Here is a 25,320-nt window from a genome sequence, read left to right as displayed (position 1 = left end):
TATTCCCATTTTTTTATAGGCTCATGGCTGTTTGTCACCCTTCTTACACTTTGCAACACCAGATTGCTCTCTATACTGCTGTTACGTTAATTATTGTTAATCTTCATTTGTAATGAAGATATTGATAATCTTACCTAATTCTGTGATGGTTTTGGGAAACTTTTACAGGGGTGTGACATTCTGCCTCACCTGATCTATACTATTTCATGCCAATCTGAAACACTTCAAGTGATGGCAATCTTTCGAAAAACTTTTAATCACTGTTTCTTCTTTTCTGCAGTAGGCTTCCAAATCAGTCTGTTTTCTTTCTCCTTGCAGGCCTGCTGTCCTGTGTCTTCATCATCTTCTGTTCCCTTAGAAGGGAAGCTGGGTCCAAAACTCAGCCTGAATTCTTGGACAGGCATTATGCCTGGAGCTTCAGGTGGCACAAGAGTGAGGAGCTATATGCTCTTAAAAGTGGCCATGGACTTAAAACCATGTTTTGATCCCAAGCTGTATCAGAAATTTCTGTTTACTTTTCACCTTTCCAAGATTCTTATTGCATTCTCATTTTGTAGCTGTTGTGGGCATAGTTTGGTTTTGGGGATTTTTGTTGGGTTTTCTTGGATTTGGGTTTTTTGGGGGTGTTTTTGGATTGGTTTGGTTTTGTTTTGTTTTCTCCCTTACTTAGGGTTCCAGTAAAATGCTTCCCCAGCAAAGGGCACAGAGATACTTGTCACAAAGGTTTTTCCAAGACCTTCAGCATCCCATGGAAATACCGCTTTCCAGTGATGAGCTGAGGCCTGATGGAAGAGGTAAAAACAGAACAGGCTTTTTATGAATAGGTTTACTGTTATCTAGGATTGTGACTTTTTAATTCTATCAGTAATTGCTTTGGCATCACCAGGCTTTATGCATTGGGTAGTCTTATCTTCTTGAGAACAGGTCAGCCCTTCAGTACAGCAACATAAGTAATTAATCCACTGATACTGAACATGGTTAGATATCAACTTCTGATGTTTAGGTCTGGCATGCTCTTCCACACAGATATGGAGATGTGGCATGTTGCTGTCCTGTTATTTGGCTCAGCTGAAAGCAGTGATCCCACCAGCAGAAGTCACTCAAAATACAGTTTGGTCCCACAATCAGTGGGAGAACAGACCCAGTGTCTCTGGATTATCTTGTGTCTTGTCATCTACACTGTGTTTTGAAATTCGTAAATAACTTGCTTTATTATTGCAATAAAGATCTGGAAGTGACTGAATAACAGTTAATGATCCTAATAAATCTTCTTGCTTTCTACTGCTTTTGGCAATGAAGGCCATGTTTTCTGTCTGTTGGCTTTAAAGAGCAATTATGGTCAACAGTGACTGAAAAATACATTTTTTAAAGCTTGTAAAGGCTTCAAGTAGAAGGTACATCACACTTTTCTGCAGCTGCCTATCTAGTCCCCTATATTTCTGTAAGGGTATATTGTAAGCTCCCTTTTTACATATTCTTTCCTTGTAAAAACCTTTTACTGTAAAATAGGAGATTATGTTCTAGTAAACATACCTGCTACTTCCAAGTAATAAAGTCATTAAAAAGTCAATAGGCCTCTTATGTAACTGCAGTCTGACTTGCTTTCCCTGTTCACGCTCTCTTCTGTGCTGCTATATTCCAACCAACACCCATATCCACTAAATCAGGGTGTGCGTAGTAGCTCTAGGGTCCCAGACGCTGCTCCAGAATGTATTTTTCCAGGAGCTTTGGATTTGCCTGGCTGGCTTCTTAGCTGGCCTCAGCTCAGGCATTTTGGCTGTCTCTGCTGTTGGCTGCTGTCTGAACTCCCTAAGGGTCTGATAATGGGGTCAGCTTGCTCCTTGAGACACCATTTGCCTTTTTAACTAAGCTCAGATTGAAAATAGTTCACACAGTTACACCAAATATACAGTCTAGTGAGCTGTGGTTAATACTGGTAGTGACATATAGAGAGGAGGGGGAGAGCAAAGAAATAATCTGAGCTTCTTGAAGTTGGTGTGTGTGTCAACATGTAGTCTTATTAGTGTGTCTAATTTCTAGACAGTGCTGCTTGGTTCCTGGGCTTTCACTTAGTGTGGCTGGCAGAGCACTGGCTTTGGATCCTGGTCTCAGCTTTCATTGAGCTACTGGTGAAAAGAACAGCATCAGCAGGAAAACGTCTGAAAAGGCTGACGGGAGCCTGTGACTTTGCTGGGTTACTGGCACCACTATTGCATGTTGGAAACCAAGAACCCGTTCTCCTGCTGTAACAAGACTGTGTGATAAAGAAATCACCGGCAGCCCCCTATTCTTTCAGAAGTAGATTGTGCTACACCCAAATTCTGTCAATTTTTCTTTCTGCAAAATGCACACTGTATATACGCTCCATACGATACCTGTAGCTATACTGCTATACATTAGTTTCTGTTTTAAAGGAAATTTAATCTTTTAGGGCTAGACACATGGACAAAGTATGAATGAAGGCAAGTGCTGACTCAAGGAGGGTAGAGTGATAGCTGGCTGGTCTGTGCATGCCTGATTTGTGTCAGTCAGGAGTCTAATTCTGGCGTTTTTCTCAAAGATGTGAAAAGTCTGTCAAGAGGCTGCTGGTTTGAATGGGCGACTGTCCTGCCCTGCTTCCCTCTCTCTGCTCTGATGCAGTCTGCTTACCCCTTCTTAACAATTACCTCATGAGTATTTCACAAGCTCTGTCATAGAAGCATTTTCGACTGCACGGTCATGGATCGAGAGCTGAAGTTGTTTCTCTGTAGAACCCGGGGAGGCAGGAGAAGGAGGGAGGTGCAGTGTGTGTTAAGCAGCCACAGTGCCCCAAACCGGAGCAGCTCTGACGGAGGAGTGAAGCCGCCTGTGCAGTTTCCTTTCTCCCTTGCAAGGCAGCCCAGGAGCCAGTGGGTCACAGAGAATTCAAGACTCCTTGAGTCAGAAAGAGTAAAAGTGCATGACTTCTCACTCCTGCAGTTGTAGCCCTTACCTAGGAGTAAGGTTAACCAGTGAACAATATCAATTAATCAGCCACACTTGCACACTATCTCTTGCTTGCTCTTTCATCCGACTATTTACTTTCAAAACATTAGAAACAAGTGCCTTTTTTTAATGAGGAAAGAGCTCATCAGCAGGAGAAGCATTACAGTCACTTCTTTTAATGAATTACAGATCTGGTCAGAAATTATTCCATTGTGTTTTACTGTAAAAATACAAATCAGACTTAGACTTCCTACAGCTACCCTGTTTGTTCATGGGGGAAAAAAGCTTAATAATAGTATAATATTAAAAAGTTGGTACAATTCTCAGAAAGCAGTCTTATCTCAGAAACACGAAATAGTAAGCAAAGTGACATCAGAAAACCAAGAATGGAATTAATACCTTTCTTAAGGTATCCCTTATAAAATTTTAATTAATATCAAGAACTATCCTTGAAAGTATTTTTAGGAATGGGTTCTTAACCTAGACTTCTACTTTCTTATGGGTGTGTTAACTGCTACAAATTTGCAAATTTTGATATCACATAAACTTTTAATTTTAATTATTTTAATTTCCTGTCTCCAGAGTATGTAACCTTGAGGTAAATGTGGCATATGTTTCAGAAAGGAGTACAAAAACCCTTATGCTCAGCAACAGAACTCCTGCTAAATCATGAGTAGACTGTCTGTTGTAGTAGTACAGCAAACTTTTCTTGGTCTTCCCTCCTGAGTTCATATTTGTGTGTTTTGCAGAAAGGCAAATATGCAGAAATTTGGTTTAGGAGAATCTAAGGGGCTGAAACTGTGAGGAATTTCTGAATAAAATTAGCGTTCTGGCCCTTTCTGACAGTCCTGCTTTGAAATTTCCTTCGTTCAGGAGTTATTCCATGCTTCTTTATAGTTAGCACTACCTATTCCAACTTCTACAGGGTGTTCTGTAAGTGTGTCTGAGACTCACATCTATCCTACAGATACTGTGCTGCTCAACACCAACTTAAAGGCGAATCGTGGCATTAAGAAATCCAATTGCTTGCCCAAGCTGGATTTCAAGTTAATGAAGGAGCTGGGAAAGAACACAGAACTCTGGATTTCTTGTGCACTCTTCATTTAGGTCTGCATTTATCGATACCATCATGATTTAAAACAGGGGAGAGGAAACTCTCAGCCAAATCGAGCCATGATGTAAATGGGTAAAATGAATTTGCATAGTTTGATGCACTGAGGGAACTGTTGGTTCAATGATCAAACCCTTAAAATTGGAGAGGATATGTTAGGGAGAAGTTGATCCCAATTGTTATTCTTTCTGGTACACTATATGGTTGGAAAATCTGTAGTCCCATGAATGAAAGCCTGCTCTGGCACCCTCCCCAGCTAGGGGTGGAGGTGGAACAAAAGGAAACTCCACATTGTAAATATTCAGAGAGCCACCACAAAGGCAGAAAAATATTTTTACTCTGACTAAGTAAGGTCTTTGCATGGCTCAAATGATCTCCCAGGAATTACAAGCTATGCTGAAGAAATCTGGGAACAACCCTGATAGGCTCATTAGTCTTTTTCAGGCTAATAATTTCCAAATTATTGCATTAACCTTTTTACCTTTATCTAAAGGTCAGCAGAGGTGACATGTTTGTGAAGATCTCCTATAAAAACACTTCTTTTTTAATGGCTTGTTTTCCTTTCCTTAACACGGTATACTAGTTGGAAACATCTAGTCATATGTTGGATAACACCCCACTTCATATTCTCAACTCTCTGATATTACTCCTTTCAATTTTTAAAGCTATTCTGGATATAATTCTACAATGTCTAAAATCAAAACTTATTAATTTTAAAAAGAACAGGCTTCAAACATACAGATTAACCTTTTTTTTAATATTAAAGGTTACGTCCAGCAAAGAACTGCAGCCTAATGGATGAAGAGTGAAATTCATTATCTTGAACTGCCTCACCCTTTAGGACTCTTTTTTGAGGGGCTGAATTTTAATGAAATCTGCTTTGGAAACTTTTCTGCATGGTCCAGCTCTGGAAAAATGCTGTTGGTTATGGTTGGATATTCTTTTGCACTTTTTTTTAGTATGAGTGCCGTTGACTGGAGACTCATAAATCGACATTTATCAGTTGCTTATAATTTATAGCAGGTGAATGGTTGCTCATCATGAGTATGTTTAAAAGAATAAACAAGAACAAGACTTAAATATCTATTATTCAAGATACCCATTACGTGCTCAGCCAAGATCATCTTTTCTTGCTTTGTTTTTCCATCTTCTCCGCCCCCTTCTCAACTCTAGTGTTGTGCTGGGCAAGGGATAGTGGAGTCCCTGAGCATTACACCCTCAGCTGCCTTTGCCTGCCAAGGAACAGCCCCTCCCTATCAAGTGCTGCAGCAGCTTGAGCCATCTAATACAGAGGCAACATTGCCTAGTGGTTGGCACACAGCACAGGCTCGTTATTTTTTTCTCCCCCTTATTAGTCCTTGTTATTGTTTAAACAACCATCTCTGTTTTCCCATGGTGAATATTTCCATCTTCTTTTCGGTTTTTGATCCTGGGTTGCTTTACATGACAGCAGGCCTGCTGGCAACAGACGGGGTACACCTGTCTCAAAGGGGGAAAAGGATCTTTGCGCGGGAGTTAGCAGGGCTCAGTGAAAGAGCATTACATTAGATTTGAGGGGAAAAGGGATAAAACCAGGCTCAATAGAGATAAGTCTGGGGGCAGCATGCCAGTGTTTGAGGGGTGGTGTCCTAGCAGGGTCCTTTGGTCTGCTTAGTGGAGGTAAGGGATGGAGATCCATGTGGCAGCAGAGGTGCAAGGGTTAGTGATGTGTTAGAAACCATGAAAGCGCCTGAGAACGGTCACATAAGAATTAGGGTTTCTCCCCCAAAAAAGTTGGTGGGGTCAGTAGCCCAACTGAAGTGCATCTACACCAATGCCAGCAGCATGGGCAACAAATGGGTGTCCCCAGGGCTCAGCACTGGGGCTGGTCCCATTTAGTATTGTTACCAGTGATCTGGGTGAGGGGACAGAGGGCCCCGCCGGGCACGTTTGCAGGTGCCACCCGGCTGGGCCGTGCTGACCTGCCAGGGGCTGGGGGCTGCGGGGGTGCTGGGCTGAGGGGCGATGGCCGAGGCCGGTGGTGTGAGGCTCAGCACCGCTCCGTGCCCGGGGGGACACCAGCCCTAGGCAGCTGTGGGCAGGGGGCTAGGAACTGCCCGGCGGGAAAGGGTCTGGGGGGGCGGCTGGATGTGACCCGCAGGGTGCCCAGGTGGCCAAGGCCAACAGCACCCTGGCTGGTAGCTGAAACAGCATGGCCAGCAGGAGCAGGGCAGTGACCATCCCTCGGCGCTGGTGCGGCCGCCCCTCGAGCCCTGGGGGCAGGTTTGGGCCCCACAGGGCAGGGGGGGCACTGGGGGGCTGGAGCGTGTCCAGCGCCGGGCAGGGGCCGGGGTGGGGGCACAAGGCTGATGGGGGTGGCGGGGGGAGCCGGGGGGTTCAGCCTGGAGAAAAGGAGTCTCAGGGGGAACCTTCTCGCTCTCCACAACTACCTGAAAGGGGGGTGCAGCGAGGTGGGGGCCGGTCTCTTCTCCCAAGGAACAAGTGACAGGACAAGAGGAAACAGCCTCAGGTTGTGCCAGGGGAGGTTTAGTTGGGTACTGGGAAAAATGTCTTCACTGACAGGGTTGTCCAGCACTGGGACAGGAGCCCAGGATGTAGTGGAGTCACCATCCCTGGAGGGATTTAAAATACGTGTAGATATGGCACTTAGGGACATGGTTTAGCGGTGGACTTGGCAGTGTTGGTTTAATAGTTGGACTCGATGACCTTAAAGGTCTTTTCCAACCTTAAAAATTCTATGATTTATGTATCTGTGAAGGGATTCACAAAACTGTGAAGAAGATAAATGCAAAATCTTAGTAAAAGTAGAAAGATTTTCTGTGATTTCTTTACATATCCCACTTTCTTTGGGAACTGTTGCTCTATTCTTATTTACTAGATGTCAATAACATGAATAACCACCAATTCTTTAATAAACTGCAGTGCAGTACTGTGATCCAGTGGAAGGGTGCTTTGATGGAGTCTGAAATACTTAATTCCTGCCGGAGCTTCACCTAAGGCATGGAGGTCACAGGTACAGTGGAGCCTTTAGACCAGGGCTCTTTATTCAAAAGCCAAATAGCAGCCCCAGCAAGCGTGGCTGGAGGCAGCGTAGGCAGGCTGGCAGGGTCCTCCTTGGGTGGCGCTGAACGAGTCTGTCAAGGTCTTTGCCATGATGATGACTCCATACGTTGTGCTTTGCCTGTCCTACAGCTCTAAGCACAAGGGCTGGTGAAGTTATTTTCCACAGCACTAGGAATGACCTCTTATAATGTGAAGCTGCCAGTTTTTCTGGTTAACGGGCTTGTCAGAGGACTAGTGCAGTGTATGTCGCTCCCATATCCTGGCTGGTGGGATATCTGTCATATCTCTGCTCTCTGATTGAACTTTAGGAAGAACATTAATCAAAATTATTTCCTAACCAATGGAGCAGTGTGTGAGCTAAACAGGGCCTTGAAGTTTCAATTAAAGACAAGGGTAAATGTGAGGTCTTTTCAAGGAAAAAAATATTCCCAACTGTCAGACGTCACACTATTGATTATTGTTTAACTTTGAAATCCATCCCACTGTTCTTTGACTGACAACACCACCAGAATTAGGCTTGACAGGACAAAATGGGGCATAGTTTAGAGTGTCTGCCCGCCTGTCTGGCTGTCTAGGAGAGGGAGCACTTCTGAGCAGCACCTGTTTGAGCATGGCGACACTTGGTTTATTGCTGTAGCTACAAAATGGCAGCTTCGACACTCCATCCTGCCTGGGACCCAGCCATACATATCGGGAATTTCTTTTTTTAAAGCTGGATGATATTTTCTGTACATACTATGACAGTAAAGGCAGGATGTTTGCTGTCCGCTGTTAGTTATTCTTTGGCAGTGTGAAGTGGAAAGTACCAATAACATTAAAGGCTGCAAAATCATAATGTTTTAATAGGCCTTCACCTTTTGCAGTGTGACACCCTTTTAATACTTGGATTTCAAACAGCAAAGGCCAATTTTTCCCTGTTATGTTTTGCAAATTACTACAGTCATGGGGCCTCTATTTATTTATTTATTACTCCCATCGCTAACAGGTACGTAGTCTATAATCCAATTTTAGATACCCAAAAAAACTGATTTAATTTTATGGTCACCACAGCAACTGTAGTACTTGACATTAATAAGGTTAAGGAAGGAATTCCATTGCCTGAAGTGTTCACTGAAGAACTGGGAAAACCTTTCTAATAACAGAAATGTTTGATTGCCAACCAGTGGCCCATAAAACCAAAGGGTAGACGTTTGGAGAAGAAAAGACCATGCTGGATGGGATAGAAGAGCAGATCTGAAACACTGGGGAGGGAGAAGGGGAAAAGAGACAAACTGCAAAAAAAACAACAGAAGGGAAGTGGGAGCTCTTGTGCTTAATCATGTAAAAATTACAATTGATGCTTAATTTCTATGCTGATAGGGAAGTGGGAATAAGAGACATTCCAGCAGGCCCTCCTCAAGGAGTAAAGCAAGCCTAGGGAGGGAAAGGAAACAAAAAGATTCGGGGAAAGTTTCTAAATATGCCATGGGCTTTTTTTTCTTCCAGGCTAAGTTTTACTAGACAAGCCTTCTACTTTTCATCTCCTCCTATTTTCTGTCTGCCTACCAGAACTGCACTAGTCAGAACAGTCTGCCTACCAGAACTGCACAACCAGAACAGTCACCAACAAGAGAAGAAAAGGTTGCAGTACCTTTCATAAAATTTTATGGAATTGCTGTTTGCTGCTTTGTTCTAAGCTAATTCACAGCTCAGCAGTCTAGTCTTTCTTCAAATATTCTGTAGCTGATTTCCCATAAGGAAACCTGCAAATTGTATACTAGGGACTGGATTCCCAGAAACAAATATTATGATCTCTTGTGCATAGTACAGTCCTTAGAATTCCACATGTGGTTGAACAGGCCTCTTTTAAAAAGACCTTGGTCTCGACTGAAGAGCCCTCTGTGATGGAGTCCTTGATGTGCATTCCTTGGTAACCTGTCTTCACTGTTAAAAACTTCCATCTTGTTTCTAGCCTGAATATAGCTGGTTTCCAGCATTTGATCTTGTTATACCTTTGCTAAGTACAAGTTGTCTTACTTTTTTCTTATAGAAGTAGTTCTGAAACACTGTGTTCACATTGTTTCTTATATGGTTGTTTTTTTCTGTGATAAACTGAATAGATCAGGCTCTTTCAGGTCTTTTATTAAGTGTATTTCTCCTGAAGTTTCTCTCTTTAATTGTTAAAACTCCTTTTTAAACATGGATGCTGGACTAGCTCCTTGCACACAGCCGCAGTAGAGAACATTCTAGTCCACATATTAGAGCAGAACCAAATCTACTTCTCCTTAAAAGCAGACAGCTTCAAAAGGCAAAGCAGCAATAAATAAGCTATGATTGTGGGTCTGGAGAAACTGAAATTTCACCATAATGTGGTGAAAGAGAGGAATGTTTGAACCTGTTTCTGTGAGTGACAGAATTATGTTGGTGGCTTATTCAAACACATAGTAGTCCTCCTAACAGCTGTGTTACCTGCCATGGCCAGGCACCAGTCTCAGCCCCAGGGAGATCATCAACCATTCAGATCTCTGTGGAAAATTCAAGGGTCATGTTCAGTCTAGACCAAAAGAAAACTGTTGGGAAACGTAAGCGTCTGCAAACATATTTAAGTACCATTACGAAGAGGACAGGGACCAATTATTTTCATTAGGCAATAAGGCCAGAACAGAGACGACTTGGGAAAAAACTGTCTAAGAAGAGTTAGTCGATGCAGTAAGGTTCCAAAGGAGATGACCAGTCCCCCATCAGTTGAGATCTTCAAAGCTAAGCTTGACACCTGTTTTGGGGGGCTAGTTTAGGGATAGTGAGATCACTTCAGCCATGAAGCAGAATGATGGATTGGGTTGGCCCAGCTGAGATTTCTTCCAAGCCTAATGATCATGTGGTTCACATTCTGCCAGCACACCCAGTTAGGCACTCAGCTTCTCAAGCAACTTTCCAGAAATAAAATCTATTAATATTAAGTGTGTGTGTATGCACACGTGTGTGCAACTCTAAGCACAGGGTAGCAAGTCATGTAACTGTTTGGGATCTATTTCTACGTTGCAAACAGTGTTTGAAAGGCCGGTGTTGTGCAGAACTTGCTGTTTCATCTGTGCTGCTATGGACTGTGCCACAGAACTAAACCCAAGGTAATTCTCCGAGAACATCCTGTGTTTTCTTGCAGTTCCAAGTTTCTGTCTGTGTGCTCATGAATCTTCCTACCTCCCTTATATAGCAGGCGTCATGGGGAGAAGTGTGAAGAGTAAGTGGTGTAGGAGGTATTTTGAGACATTCAGCTTACGTCCCACTTTCTTAAATATCCCCAGTGTTTTCCTGAACTTAAGGACACATCTTCACATCGGCAGGTGCTCAGAAGAGTGTCTTTGGATCTGACTGACTTAGAAGGCTTTGGTGCTACAGGCTTCGGGAGCCTAGCTTCGAAGTGAAAGCACTGTGAAAGCAGCTGTTAGCATCTAGAAGATATCCTTCCTTCTCCTGCTTAAGGACATCACTCCCAGGGAACTGGTTGTAGAACATTGATCTAGGACTACTGGAATTTTGGCAGTTTGCCACTTTAGTGAAAGGAAGGAAAGAGAATCAATTTAAGGAGGAAATGAAGGAAAAGATACATTACCTTTTTGAAAGTAAAAATCGGGTGCTAGAGCTCATTTTCTATGAGGTTCAGTACATCTAGGAAGGTTTTAAGTTCTATTGATACAAAATATCTCTGTGGCTTCGTTCAACAGCATCACAAATTCCTGGATTTTTAGAAGTTTGTTTTTCAATATATCCTTTGCAAGTCTCTCTTGATGTTATTCATGACTGGGTGGAAGGTGGGTAACTACCTTTCATCACGATCATTCTTTGGCTGCGCATTTTAACAGCTGCCTTCTAACTGAAGAAAAGCACAATAGCTGCAGAAGTTATTTTCGTGACCAGCACAGTAGTTATCCAGGAGATGCATGTACGTATGCTGACATTTACAAGCACAAGGAGTGGCGGTGGTTGACTCTAATGAGGTACAGTTTCTTAAAAAGCTGATGGCAAGACCTTTAATTTGAAAACACCACTTTTTCTGCTGATGTTTATGCTGCTTGCTTTCTGTGTTCCGTGAGGTAGGAAAGTGAGACTAGCCTAATGCCTTATAAATACCTTATACCAGCCTGTATAAGCTGATGGTGTAGAGAAACCTTTAGTCTTCATTAAATGAGTTCAGATGGGCCAAATTGTAGGACTTGAGTTCAGGAATGTTTGGCAAAATTTAACTGTAACTCAAGCCTTGAACATGGGGGTTTGAGAGTGGTGGTGTGTCTCCTTGTTGTGCTCTGGTTGTGTGAAAATCGGTCCAGTAAATACATACTGCCAGGCTGCTTCTCACAAAGTGTGAGTTCAACAGCTTGAATTTTAAAAAGAGGTAAATGCATCCATCTGAAGTTTAGCTCACAACTAGCTCTTGGATCTGCTGAATCCATGCCTCTGAAAAAAAGACAAAAAAACCCAAAAATGAACAAAAAAAACCCCACACAAAACCCACCAAACCAAATTTTTTCTCCATTTAAAAACACTTTGTATATGTTACTTAATATTTTCTCTCTCTGCTTTTAAAACCAATTAATTTAGTGCAGAGACAGAAGATAGAGGTAGTATATTTGTAAACCTTGACTATCATCTGCTGTCTGGACAGGTCTATGACAAAATAAGATCTGAGGCTTGGACACTGAGCCACAGCGCTTTGTACCAGAGCTGAGTTCAGCTGCCTAAAGACAAATTATGCAAATACCATTTGCCTGTGGTATTGTTACAGTTTATCCCATAAATAGTGCTAAGGAATACTTAACGTGAAATTCAATAAAAGTAAACAATACAGCCTGTTTATTTTTCAGCTTCCAAAACAAAAAATAATCACATTCACAGAATTTAACCAATCTGACAGCTTCTCCTTTAATCACATAGTTTTATTATGAAATCAGGGCTGTTCACTGAGTCATCATGCTGGTGAGTCAGAGCAAGATCACCTTCCATTTGCTTATAATGGTGAGATCTTCTAAATTCAAGAGATGAACTGTATACTGAGTATAATGGTACAAAGCCCCAGTGGAAGTTTCATTGCACTGAACTAACACCCTGCCCTAGCTCCAGCTCTACCCTCCATCCTGTTTCATCAGGACTAAAGTAGAAATTGAAATTTTAATACTCTGCTCCATTACAATGGTGTAAATCCTGAATAATCCCCTTTAAATCAGCTGAGTTACTGTGATGTAACTAAGTGCAGACTGTAGTCACAGTTGCCCTGAAGGCAGTCTTTTTTTTCTTTTGTTCTTTCCCTCCAAATATAGAAAAACCATTATTGTGCTACTAACGGAATATCTGTACAATAGAAATTTGCTTTTATTTGTTCTCTAGCTCAGCAGAGCTATGAGAAACCAGTAAATGGAAGTGAAGATTCTGAAAACCACATCATTCCTGGAAACTTTAAACACATTATTGCACTTTGACACCTTCAAAACAAGCAGGTTACAAACCTTCATGTTGGGATTTTATGTTCTTATTACACGGAAACTACAAATACATATATATCAAAAGTCTGAGCTTATGTGGCTGTAAATCCACTCTGAAAGGAGGAGCAAATAAGCAGGTTTTTTCTGGTGGAAATTTTTAGGATCTTTTTGTCTTACATTATGTCAAAATAAGTTTTAAGTATATTTGACTTGGCATCTTTCACTTTGATCCCCCAAACAATTGTTAATCAAATCCTAGAATCCTGATGGCGTATGAGAGTAGAGATGTCAAACTGATGATGTGCAGTCCACTCGAGGGATTTCTGGAGGGGCAGGTTTAAGTTTATGCCATTCTGTTTCTGTTTATACAGCTATTTAGGGTTCACCTTTGAGGTATTTTCAACCTCATGTTTGCCAGCCATCGTTACTGTAAACCCCTTAGTTCAGCCTGTGTCTGGTATGAGACTTGTTCCTCCCCTGGCTGCCTTGCAGCCAAGATTTTTCTTCAGGATCTTGGACCTTTTTCCAGTCGTAAAGCCCTTGAGCACAGGGAGTCTACCTACGACGGTCAGAATCACAGAACCATCTAGGAGTCTTACAGGGCAGCTTCTGGTTTCTGAACCTTTTCTGGGTTTTGTCAGTTTTTAAGTACATAGAGATAGGGCCAGGAGGAAAGACGCACAGTTCTCAGAGATAAATCTTAGAACCATTCCCCAGAGTATAAAAGTGTGATTTGAATGATTTTGTTGCAGATTGCAGTGTATGGTGTGGGCTGGACATGGGGATATCATGGTTCACTTGACTAAAAAAGCCAGAAGGTCACCTCTGCATATCTGTATAAGCAAATCCTCTCCTTTAAGATGTGCAGAAATGTTATTTATTTACTATCTCTTTTCCTATGCTTTGACTTTTAAAAGGTGATTTTCTTTTGAAACAGCTTGATCGTTTATCTTTCCAAAAGCATACATAATCACCTACAGCTAAAATTCCTGCACGTTAGAACCTACTGTGGACAAATATTTGATTTCACATCTCACATTAAGCAGTATTTCCTGGTTTGCATTGAGTAGCTATTAGGATTTAATGCTTTTATATGGGTATTGCAATTTCAGGCAGTGCCAGGAAAAAACTAACAACTCTTCTTTAGCAGAGCTTAGGTTTTAAAAGTTAATGAGGGACACTTGAAAACTGGCAGCTTTTCAGTCTAAGAAGAAAGAATAGGACTAAATATGATGTAACGAAAAGGGGAAAAAATAGAAGGCCCTACCTTCCATTTGTCCTGACCACCATATGCTCTTTGCAAGTATGGAGTTGAAGGTGTGATGTTAGAGTAGCAGCAGTGGAAGGCCACTAATGCTCCCAGGTCTGTTTTCAAGTGTCTGACCAGAAATGCAAGTTTCTAAGTGGATATGCAATGGTAGGAGAGGCAATAAAGGACACACAAGCGTCTTCTTTTTTCTTACCTTTTTTTTTTTTTTCCTTTCTGGTCATTTCCTGGATGTATAGGAGGTAGTATTTATGTGTGTGCGTGTAACTTAAAATTTAAAAAAACCCTGTAGTCTGGTAATTAAAACTAGCAGAGTTAAATCATAAATATTGTTTAGTCACTGCTGGACTGCCTGAAAATCACAGAAGTATCATAAAGTCCAATGAGAAAGGATTAGGAATATTAGTGGGGGAATTTCTGTAGGCTATAGAAGTGTTATTACAGAGTTTTTACCGGGGATTATGAGCATTAATCTGTGGTTACATCTGCAATTTACAGACCCCCCGGGATTGTTTTTTCAAAATGTGGCCATACACTGATAATAAATCACAGCCATGTGGTTATTAAGACATGTACTTTTGGCACAGGGACGGCTGAGCATTCAGAACCCCATTCAGATGTTAAGGCCCTTATTTGGTTTTATCTCCATCCTCTACCACCTTTTATTTTGGTTGTATATTTGCACTTTGTCTAATGTAAAGAGCAGTATACAAGTGGGCGAGTGTGTTATGTTTGAGAATGGTTATTCTTCTGCCATGATTGTTTCTAATGTAGGCCACGAGTAGTGTTGGATAACTGGTTTATGAGCTTCAGAAAACCTGCTGGAATGACATCTATCACAGTATTTCACCTAGGAGCAAATAGAATTTACAGTTTTCCTGTACCAAAAAAAAAAAAAAATGAGTCAAAGGCCTTAGTGGCCTGTTTTATCCATTTTATGCTGAAAGACCTGCAGCAGAGGACTCAGAAGAACTGGTTTCCTTTGCACTAATACGCTGCTATACAGGGATTATCGGAGTCAGTCAAGCCCCAGTCATGCTTGGTATTGCAGTGATGAGGAAAATCATCATGTGGGTGAAAGAGCTTGTAAATGCTTTGAGACTTCTGGATAAAAATATAACACGGGAAAAAAAGTTATATTTTTCCCTCTATAGTTGCTCTCTCTCTCTATATATATATATAGTATGCTCTAGGTTTAGAACCAGCTATCACACACTTGTAAGCATGAAGATGGGTAATACTAAATGTCAAGAACGTCAAGGAGGGCATCAGCTGACTCCCACTGTGGCTATTTTCCCCAAGGAATCCTCATACAAGCTGTATGAGTCATTAAACAATTAAAATCTGTTTGCTGAAAAATTGTAAAAGTTTTCACCGCAATTGTTAGAAAATGGTAGGAATTTAAAAATTTTGTCAGTCTTGCAAAAACGTCACCAGCTCATTTGTCAGCCAAAACATTTTGGCTGAACTGTAACAGCAAAATCTTTCCAGAACTCGACACTTTGTTGAAAGCCATGTTTGAAAAATGAATTTTTTTTCACTGGAAATCACATTACTCTAAGAAATTGTGAGCAGAAAGTTTGATTGCTAAGTGGAGAAGTAAAAGCTCCATTTTGGTTTCGTTATTTTCAGGTAACAGATCTGGACAAATGCTCTATTTGATTTCAGTGGATTACCTTTAGGAATGTGATTAACCAAAATCAATTGGAAAGACATAAAGTACAGTCTTGGGCAGCTCTAGTTATTTCACTTGAAGTATGGATTTTACGTTCTGGTTTTGGAACCTTCCTAAGCTTCTGATTTACCTGAAAACAGGCTGGGAAGTGTTACAAAGTGTTGCTGGGAAGTTTGAGAGTGTGGTGGGCAAAACTGATAATGGGGAATTAGTATTTTAATATTTCTTCCTTCAAATCCAATATGCACCTTACTTTATCTTCCTGCTCTGTTGTATAAAAATACTTTGTAGATGCTATGAAAATACTATTTAGACAATATGAAAACAAATAAAGAGTAAGAATTAATAATTAAAATGTGATTTGCTGGCCTTGGAAACATAATGACTGGATAAGCTTATGCAAAATCTGAAATTAAGAAAAAAACCCACGTCTTCACCTGTATTCTTGCTTTTAGAGAGAGAATGAAAGGAATTAACTTTTGTGTTTTATTTATTCTTACTTTATCTAACTTAATCCACTTCTTCTTAGATCTGGCTCATTTTGTTGGAATAAATCTTATCTTTTAACTACTTAAGGCAAATTCATGAACAACCCTTCCATCACAAGCAATGATGAAATGAAAGCCAAACATTTCCATAAAAGAAATGGTAATTCTGAGAGCAGCATCTGCATTTTACAGGCAGAACAATACACATCCAGTTTACGTATGCTATTTTTAATCAAAAATTTAGGAGCATCAAAACCACATAACGGCGTGTGGAAAGGTCAAAGCTACCTACATTTGTTGCTGGAATGTTAAGGAGATCTGTCTGTGACAGATGTCACAGCTGTGTTGCAGCCCAACAGTCACTGCAGGACAGCTCGGGTATGGGCATGGAGCAGGACGCACGGGGGAAGCCCCCAGCCCTCCAGACTGCACTGCTGTAGATACGTGGAACCTGACAGCTCTTCATTTCTTATACACTGAATAGGAAAAAGGCTTCTGTATCTGAAGACTAATTCCTAGAGGAAGTCAGGAAGCATTGTCCTTAAAAAGTGGGCCCAATGCTCAGCTGTAAATCATTACAGCTGCCGTTACATCAGTGAAGTTATGTCGGTTTGTAGCAGCTGAGAATCTGTTACAAGAAAAAGACTTAGTAATAAAACAGTTCTCTCATAAAGAATCAATGAGTAACAGATATTGTGATGACTGTAGGGGTGAAACTACTTCTGAGTTTCCTATAAAGGGCTCCCCAGTCTCCCTGGCCAGGCTGGGGCACGGTATGAGCAATATGAAAACTGAGGATGGTGCGGAGGGCTCAGCTCCCTCCAGCATGCCCGCGTGGATGTGGCTCTTAGAGACATGCTCTGGTGCTGGACTTGGCAGCACTAGGTTAGCAGTGGTTGGACTCAGTGATCATAAAGGTTTTTCCAACCTAAATGATTCTGTGTGAGTGATATTCAGGTATTTCCAGCAGCCTTCAGGACACTGAAGTGAGCTGTCGGCCAGTTCAGTTGCTTGATGTGTGAGTGAGCACGAGATGGTGAAGGACATTATCTGAACTGTTCTGGGTGCTTGAATGTGCTCTAGGGGGAAGGGAATGTTTGATTCCTGGCTGGAGCAGTTTAAGGAGTGAAACCTGTATACACGTGGGAAAGCTAAACGGGAGTGACAGACCTGGGGCTGAGTGCAGTTTGTAGTCAGGTGTGAAATAACAACTTGGGAGTCACCAAATCTCTTCCCAAGCCAATAAAAAATACATACGTGCATTCCTCTGTGCTCTGTTCCCTCTGCACACGAACTACGTTGTATTTGTACATCTAGATGTTAACAGAGTACTTTGGGAAAAAGAATTTATTTTTAAGATGCTTTTTATGGTAACCAGTATTAGGCTGCTTCCAGCTAGATTGAGATTTTGTGTGGCTTTCTCTCTCTCTCTTTTTTTTTAAATTGACCCAAGCCAACCCTCCTATCACAATGTTAGTCAAGGATAGCCTTTTCCCTTGTTCATTCTTAGAGATGTTCTCCTTGCAGGTGACTTTCAGTGCAGCACTTCAGAATGAATGGAAGGGGCCAGGGAAGCTATGTTGTAAAAATACACCATTTTCATTTTATCTTGGACTTTCTCAGCAGCTTCTGTCATTCATTTTCCTGTAGCCAGCACACCAGATTTCACAACCAGTACCTCAGCAAGGCTCTTCTCCGATTGTACTGAGTAGACTTTCTTATAGAACAGCTTTTAAAGTTTGGTTACTTTTTTACTACTTTAATGTTATTCCTCCTATGTAAATCATACTAACACCCACCTGTGCATCTGCAACGTGAACAAGGTTATTGGACAGAATGCCATTTTGCAAGTTTTCCTAATTCCCAACTCTGTGATTGGAGAAGGTTGCTGTGGGAATTTTCATCTGATGAAAGGTCAGTTGGGAAATGTGAGGTCTGGCATTTCTGTTTTGCACAGACAGCTATAATTGTCTTCATATTTTTTAGCTCCATAGTTATTGAAAACAGATTTAAGGAAAGAAAAAAGAAAGCAAAACTTTAATTCAAAACTCACTAGAAGAAAATACAGGCTATTTTCATGAGCTCTCCAGCCAGAGTCGAGAGCTTTATGCTGTTTTGCCTATAACCTACTTCTGTCCATCTCGCTGCATGAGGCTGCTCTCTGTAAGCTGAACTCCTGGTTGTGACGCACCAGCCATCCATTTAAATGAAAGAACCAGCGTGTAACAAGCCAGCACTCCAAAACGTGGCTAAGTGACACTAAAGTGATTGAACAGTATTCCTTTCTGCGAGACAGATGAACCAGATTCCTGCCTGTAGAGATGCTGTCACTTTTATCCTGGGGCTATATATATAAAATATATATATTTCATTAGAACACAGGAGTGACCTTAGTATCTCAGACGCTGTCCAGGGGCCAAAAGGCAGTGCTAGGGAAGGACATAAGAACAAAATGGTATGTATTATGCTTTCCCAGTACTTTCATGATTAAATTCCAGCTGTCAAAAAAATTCCTTTTGCTTCAATAATAAGGATAATTTCTCTCACTTTCCCAGTGAATGTTCATTGCCCCAGCATAAGAACTCCTGTTCGCTTGCAAATGAGGTTGTGAGTGAAAAGTCCAGGGGGAGGGAAGGAAAACGGCCCCTGACCTGGCTGCAGCAGCCTGTCTCAAGTGGGAGTTTTCTGCATCAGCTGTATTTGTCAAACAGCCTGTGTTGCTGCTAACACTTCTTAACTCAGACTAAATTTTACACACTCAGTAGTGTGTAAAATAAGCATAACTGGCCTCATTATATAGAGTGTAATTCCCTCTGGCTTAATAGATTGTCCGCTTTCCAGGAATCCTGTGGATGTGAGGAGCACTGCTTTGTGGTGTGAAGCTCTCCTTTATTATAGCTTTTCTCTGCTAAGCTGCATTTCTATTCCTGCTGCGTATTTTTTTTCCAGCTAGTGCCAAACACCAAAATAGATGTTTATCAGTTTGGTCCTTCTACTTTGCGCTTGTGCCATAGCTTAAAAATACAGTAAGTCTGTTTTTAAGATTCCTAATACCTGGTAAGAAAAAAGTATTCTGCTAGTATAAATTCACCAAGATGTTTTTTGGAGTATCTAGGTAGATTACATTTCTACTGATGGACTTTATTCTGGTTCAGGTTTTCTCTGTGGTGTGTGCTTTTATGCTGGGTCCGAAGCTGCCAGTTGCCCTGCTGCTGGCAGGAAGCCATGTAAAGCTGGCATCAACTCCACTTTGGAGGTTCTGGCTAATTTTAGGGAAATGTGATCACGTGCCCTCACCTGATCCAGATCAAATGATGTTGTTAGGTGATCTGGTAGTGCATGACCTGGTGTCAGTGCTCCTGTAAGTGTAACTTTGAATGACTTGGAGATGAACCTGATATGTTCAGACTGCTACTGGGTTTTTTTTTCCTGAAAACACCTCTGCAAGCATATTTTCCATGAGAATAATCTTGCATGGGAGGAGCTAGTAGTACTCTTACATTTTCTGAGCTAAACAAAAAATAGCATTATTTAAACAAAGTATCTATGGATGAGTAATACACCTAACAGTTAAGTACTTTAAACTCACATTATACAGTTTATCAGCCTTTGTTTCTGCAGAGTGTAATGCAGGCATCTTTTTTTTTTTTTTCTTTAAATAAAAGTTTTATCTCAAAGTTAAGTCAAGCTAAAACTTTGAGGCATCAAAACAGTGCTAACATGGCAGGAGCGGATAATCTCTGGCACAACCGATTGGTTTGGACTGGAACCTCTGGAAGAAATCACAGGCTGGCTTCCTTCCAGCCCTCCCCTTTCTGCTCTGCTGCCCAGCTTCAGGTTTTAAGACCTTTATCCTGAATAAAACCTAGGAATATCTATAGAAAGGAAGGTCTGTAGCTGACAAAAGATAATTAAAAGTATGTAAAAGGAGGATGAGCTTTTTTAGGTGACCACTCTTGAAAAACCTCTTGCTGTGACTGTCCCTTCTCTGCACCGATCTACTTTAGTTTGCCAACAAGTGGTTGCTATCTTCATTTACGCGAATGCTGCTTCATGCCATCACTGTGCTCATACAAAGCATTCTCAAAACTCCTGTGGGAGCGCAGACAGCCTCAAAGAGTGTTTGGTGGTTAGAGTGTGGTGGTTGTCAGCTCATTTTTAAACTTTGTGTAAGTCTTCAAGGAAGTGCATCTTCCAAACTCTTTTTAGAGAATTTTAAACATATTTTTCTACTAAAAGTATTTTTGCATCTGTTCTTGCTTTTTCAAGTTGGTTCTGAGTTTAATTCAAGCAGAATGCTTTCATGCTTTCATCTAAAAATAGTTTGCCTACATTTTTTATCCATTAGACCGAAAGAGGCTGTGGTGCTGTTCTCCCACCTCATCATACTGTTCTTCCTCAGAGGGCAGCAGCAATGCCAAGCTGTAAAGATCCATTCCAGTGCTTGTATCTGGCCTCTTAGAAAAGTCACACGTAGTTTCGCTGGCAGTGTAAAAACAGAGTCTGGGTCTGTGATGTGGTTAAACCTATTGACAAGTTGCTGAGCTGTCTAGTGACTGTGTTTTCAGTTACTCTGTTGTGCTCATTCAAACCGCTATAAATGCCATTGCTGTTGCAGTACAATTTCATGGAAATGCCTGATGATGTTCTGTAAAGGCAAAAAAATGAAAGATAAGACATCTGGTGAAAGACTGGGAGGTACATACGTTAAGCAAGGAGAGCAACCACTAGGAGCCAAAGATATTGATGTTTGCACCTCTGCGATTTCCCAGAAACATTGTGAGTGGTTGCCCGGAGGTTAGGAAACCAGGAAATCCATACAGCAGAGAGAACAACGCACGGAGAGAAGCTGGTATAAATTTGATCCGGCCATTCTAGCAGAAAGCAAGCAGGACAGGGATCAGGTGTGGAAGAATAGCCGACAGCCACCAGCCACCTTAACATGGCAGGTGGAATAGTAAAGAACAACAGCTAGGTTTGTGTTACAATGGAGTAAACAAGAAGTCAAGGCCACTGATCAGCTTGTAGTTCCTCTTTAGTCTGGCCTGCTTTTACTAGGCACCTTGCTGCCTGGGAAGTTCGTAGCCAGCAGACTGTACCCAGGCAGAACCTGCCAGCAGCGAGCTTCCCGCGAGCTTCCTGCGCAGCACAAGTGCTGGTACTTATGTTCAGTTACGCTAAAGACTCCCAAATCAATCTGAGGACCATGTGCTGTCCCTCTCAGATACTTACTAATATGACGACAGTGTAGACGTTGCAGAGAAATATCTGCTTTTCTGTGAAGCCACTCTCAGAGAAGACATGCTTTTGGAGAATGTTCCCATGCCCTTCCAGTTCAGGTTTGCCATAGGCTTCCATGAGAATTCAGCCCATGGCTGTTGTGTTTGGGGACCTGGGGTCTTTGGATACTGGGGGGGCAGTGTTTCTTTCATTCTGTTAACAAGTTTTCAAATTATTCTGTAATTGCTATTGCTAATGTCTTGAGACAATATTGAATTCACTGGATGTAGTAATTTCTGTGCTGCTCTATAGACACTGTCAAAGCTGTGATGCTTCTTGATTTCAGTTTGTTGAATTTGGAGACATCTGTAAAAGGTATCAGTAACTTCATGATTTCAGACCTTGAGACATGAAAGCTGAGGTAGTGTGTACAGAAGTGCCTAAACATCTTTAGGTCTTGCCAGACCATTTGGTGTTTCATTGACTAAGAGGCAGCATCAAAGATGTTTACCAAATCTGAGTGTAAATTGACATTTAAGTTATTGGGGAGGCAAATGGTACCATCAGTGGCAGCAAAGGAATATCCTGGATGGTGCTGAGATGGGGGAGGAAAAACTTGCATTAGCCATTGCTGTGCCTGATCCATGGCTGCGTTTCACGTGGCTCCAGACTGCAGAATTAAGCAATCATAACTGTGGTCTTGCTAAACATGTTAATGCAGTTGGTTGGCTTTGTTATGACTTACTCTTTTTTTTGGTCACAGCACTGCAAAGCGCCTCACCCTAATTTAAACCATATGGACTGGGATCATGTCATACTTGGAAAGAAACCAATCAAACAAGACATAAGAGGGTGGGCAGGCCTCACTTGTTTTAACAAACTTAAAGAAAACATTTCTAAGGGGATATTCCAGAAAAACATGCTTACCAAAAGGCCTTGGAACTGAGGTTTCAGCTCATGGATTATACTGCTCCTCAGTTACTGTTGTCGATTTCTCATAGGTATGACTAACTTAGGCAACGTTTAGAATTACGGTGAGCTTCATATTCATTTGCTGTAGATCCCTGTTTTCTGGTTAAGAACATACTTACAGGTGTAAGAATGAGCACCATAATCTTCATACATCTTTTACAAATTATTGTGTCCAGTGCAGATGTTGCTGTTAATTTTGCTGATGCATATGATCGTGTGCCTAACTGGCTCATAAAAATGTACTCGCTGTTTCTCTGCTTAAGTTACTGAAATAAACAGAAGCATAAAGAAGGAAATTGGTGGTGAATGGTATTATAGAACTGATAACCCTACCAGCAAACCTGGTGAGAAGGGCAATAGTCTAGTGTTCTATTTACCAGGTTATAAATCATTATTTCTAGAGAAATTTCTGATGCATGTATCAGAGATTTGTTTCTGAGGTCATACTGGTATTCAGTCTTTAAAACAGCTGTTTCACCTTTTCTGAGAATTTTGTCTGGATTTCTTCTCCTATCAACTTATTCCTTATTAAGAGATAAAACAATTTTCAAGACACCGTAAGTTCATTTGTGTAAGATTCAGCAAACAGCTAACGTTTACATGTAAATATATATATATTTATAGGACTTTACTTCCTGTTTGACTAGTCACAAGAAATAATTAACTCCTGGGAGGGGCAGCAGAGAAATTCAACAGGAAATATAGACTCTATTATTTGTAAAATTTTAACTTTTACATTTTCAAAGAAATCTCTCTAGTTTAATAATAATATTATATAAATCCAGTACAATGCTTAAGTATTGTTGCCATGAATTTAGTTATCTTTTAACTAAACTCCCATCATACAAGGAAACCTTCCAAATTACCAGCGTTCTAGTGTGTTTTCGCAGTTCTTTTATTTCCAATACCAAGATTTTTAATTCTTACAAATCTCAACTTTTTTCCATTATGTTGTTTTATGGTTACTTTTTCACTGTTTTGAGTGAATCTGTGTATCTGTTGCTATCATCTCTGTTTCTGTTGTTTTGTGGGTTTACTGTGTCAACTTGTGATGTAATTCTTACGTCTTCCTTTATAGGAGTTATTTTCTGCAAATAAGTAGCTATACCTTGATTTACACTGAAAACTTCTTGATTGTTAGCTACAGAAAACACACCTTTTAGCCACCAGCATTTAATTCCTAGTCTAGTGTGTCTGTAATTAAGTCTTGAACTAGTTAGAAATTGTATTTAGATAGAATTTTCTCTCCTTGGGTTTTTAGACACAAATTTCTATTTATTCCATAACTGTCACCTTCATTTTTGCTGTTGGCTTACGTGCAGGCTCTTGTCAAAATCCTTGGCTGCAGCTTGGTCATTAGAAAGCCTGCAAATGGTGTGGGGACATGCTTCTTATGATTGTCAGGTCTCTGAGTGTCTACTGTAACCTGCATATGTGCCATTCAAAATTTAAAAATATACTTGATTTTATGGAAAGGGAAAAAAAAAAAAAAAGACTGCTGGCAGCACCCCATTTTGCATTAGGGAACTTGACTTCTAACAATTTCTAACAATTGTTCTAACAATTCTTTGAGGTAGTCAACAAAACTGCAGAAGGGGTGATCCCACCCTAAAAAGTAAAAAGTGGCAAATTAGCTTTAACCGTATGTCTCAGTATAAAGCCTGGTTTGGCTTGTTTAGACGGGTGCAAATGAAGAAGAATTCTGCTGGCATTACTGGATTTCTGTCACCATAAGCCAGTGCAGGAGGCAGCCCGCTGCACTCCGAAACTGCCACAAGCACGGGATGGGGCACTGTGTGCTGCGTCACTGCTTGGGCCGGATCTGAACAGCATTTCTTGGCAATTTGGTGAAACTGGCTAACACAGAAGCTCCAAGAGGCACATTATAATGGCTTTAAATGTTGTTTATATTTTGATATTTTTAGCAGATACCAATTTCCCTGAAGAAACATTTTTGGAGATAGCTTTTTGTCCTGCTCAGGCTTACTGCCTCCAGAGCCCGTGTGTGTGGAGCAGGAAGGCAATAGCTCAGAGTCAGAAGTCACAGCCCTTCTGCAAAGTGTTAGCAGCTGTAAAAAGAAGCAGCCCGAGTACAATACCAACACATATAGCATATGGAAAACTAGCGATCTTGTTTCCTGGAGTCTGTTTGGTTTTTGTTTGTGCTTTTTTGTGACCACGTAGAGATAATTATTCAATGTTACTTGTTCCAACAGAACTCATATTAGAAAGGTCTTAAGATTTTTACTTGGTGAGTATTCATTCCTCTTTTCCATATTCTCCAAAAGGCTTTGTTGACAGGTTTTTTTCTAGCTAAAATAAGAATTGTTTACTATTAGCCACAGATGTGCTCCTTGATAGACTAGATTTGACTCCACTGAGTGCAGTGGGTGGAATTGTTGAATAGGAGAATTGAGGAATTCTTGGGCATCTCAAGTTGTTTTGCAATAAACTTACAGTAAATTTTGCTTATTCGTAAGTGACCTTATCTTTTTTGTCAAGCTCAAAGCAAAATTGTTTGACAATAAAAAGTCAAAACACTTTGTTTTGTTATCCTGACCCTCCCTCCACCTTTACTTTAAAGATGCACCTTTCAGCCAATTCACTGTTTGTTTCATAAGTCTCTTTCCAGATTCAGGCTATAGAATAACTATATACTTAGATTAATTTTCAAATGGCAAGATTGTATTTTTTCATTTATATATGTATTTGAGTGTGCAGTTTCTATGGAGTTATGTCAGAGCTTTATCCAAAATGGTGATTGCGCACAACTTTTTCAGCACTCCTGCCTTATATATTCACACCAGTGAACGAAGAACAACTTTACTATTTCTGCCTCTCCCTGGGTCAAATCCTGCCTGCAGTTAAGCAACTTTTTAGAAAATACTTTTAGTTCCTCATCAGCTTTATGTATAGCAGCTGGTCTTAACAGTGAATTGGAGCAGGCGATGTACAAATTGAGTATTATTCAGTTTATTCTAAGGAAAGAGTGGTTTGTTAGGATGAGGAATGAAAAAGAAAATTAAAAATACAATCTTCAGGTCTTGTCTCTGCTTTATGTAGTTGAAACTACATAAATTGAGAATACTTGCATGTACTTGAAA

Source organism: Falco cherrug, chromosome 15 (assembly GCF_023634085.1).
Source record: "Falco cherrug isolate bFalChe1 chromosome 15, bFalChe1.pri, whole genome shotgun sequence".
In the NCBI taxonomy this organism is placed as follows: Eukaryota; Metazoa; Chordata; class Aves; order Falconiformes; family Falconidae; genus Falco; species Falco cherrug.
Note: the sequence above shows the minus strand (reverse complement) of the source record.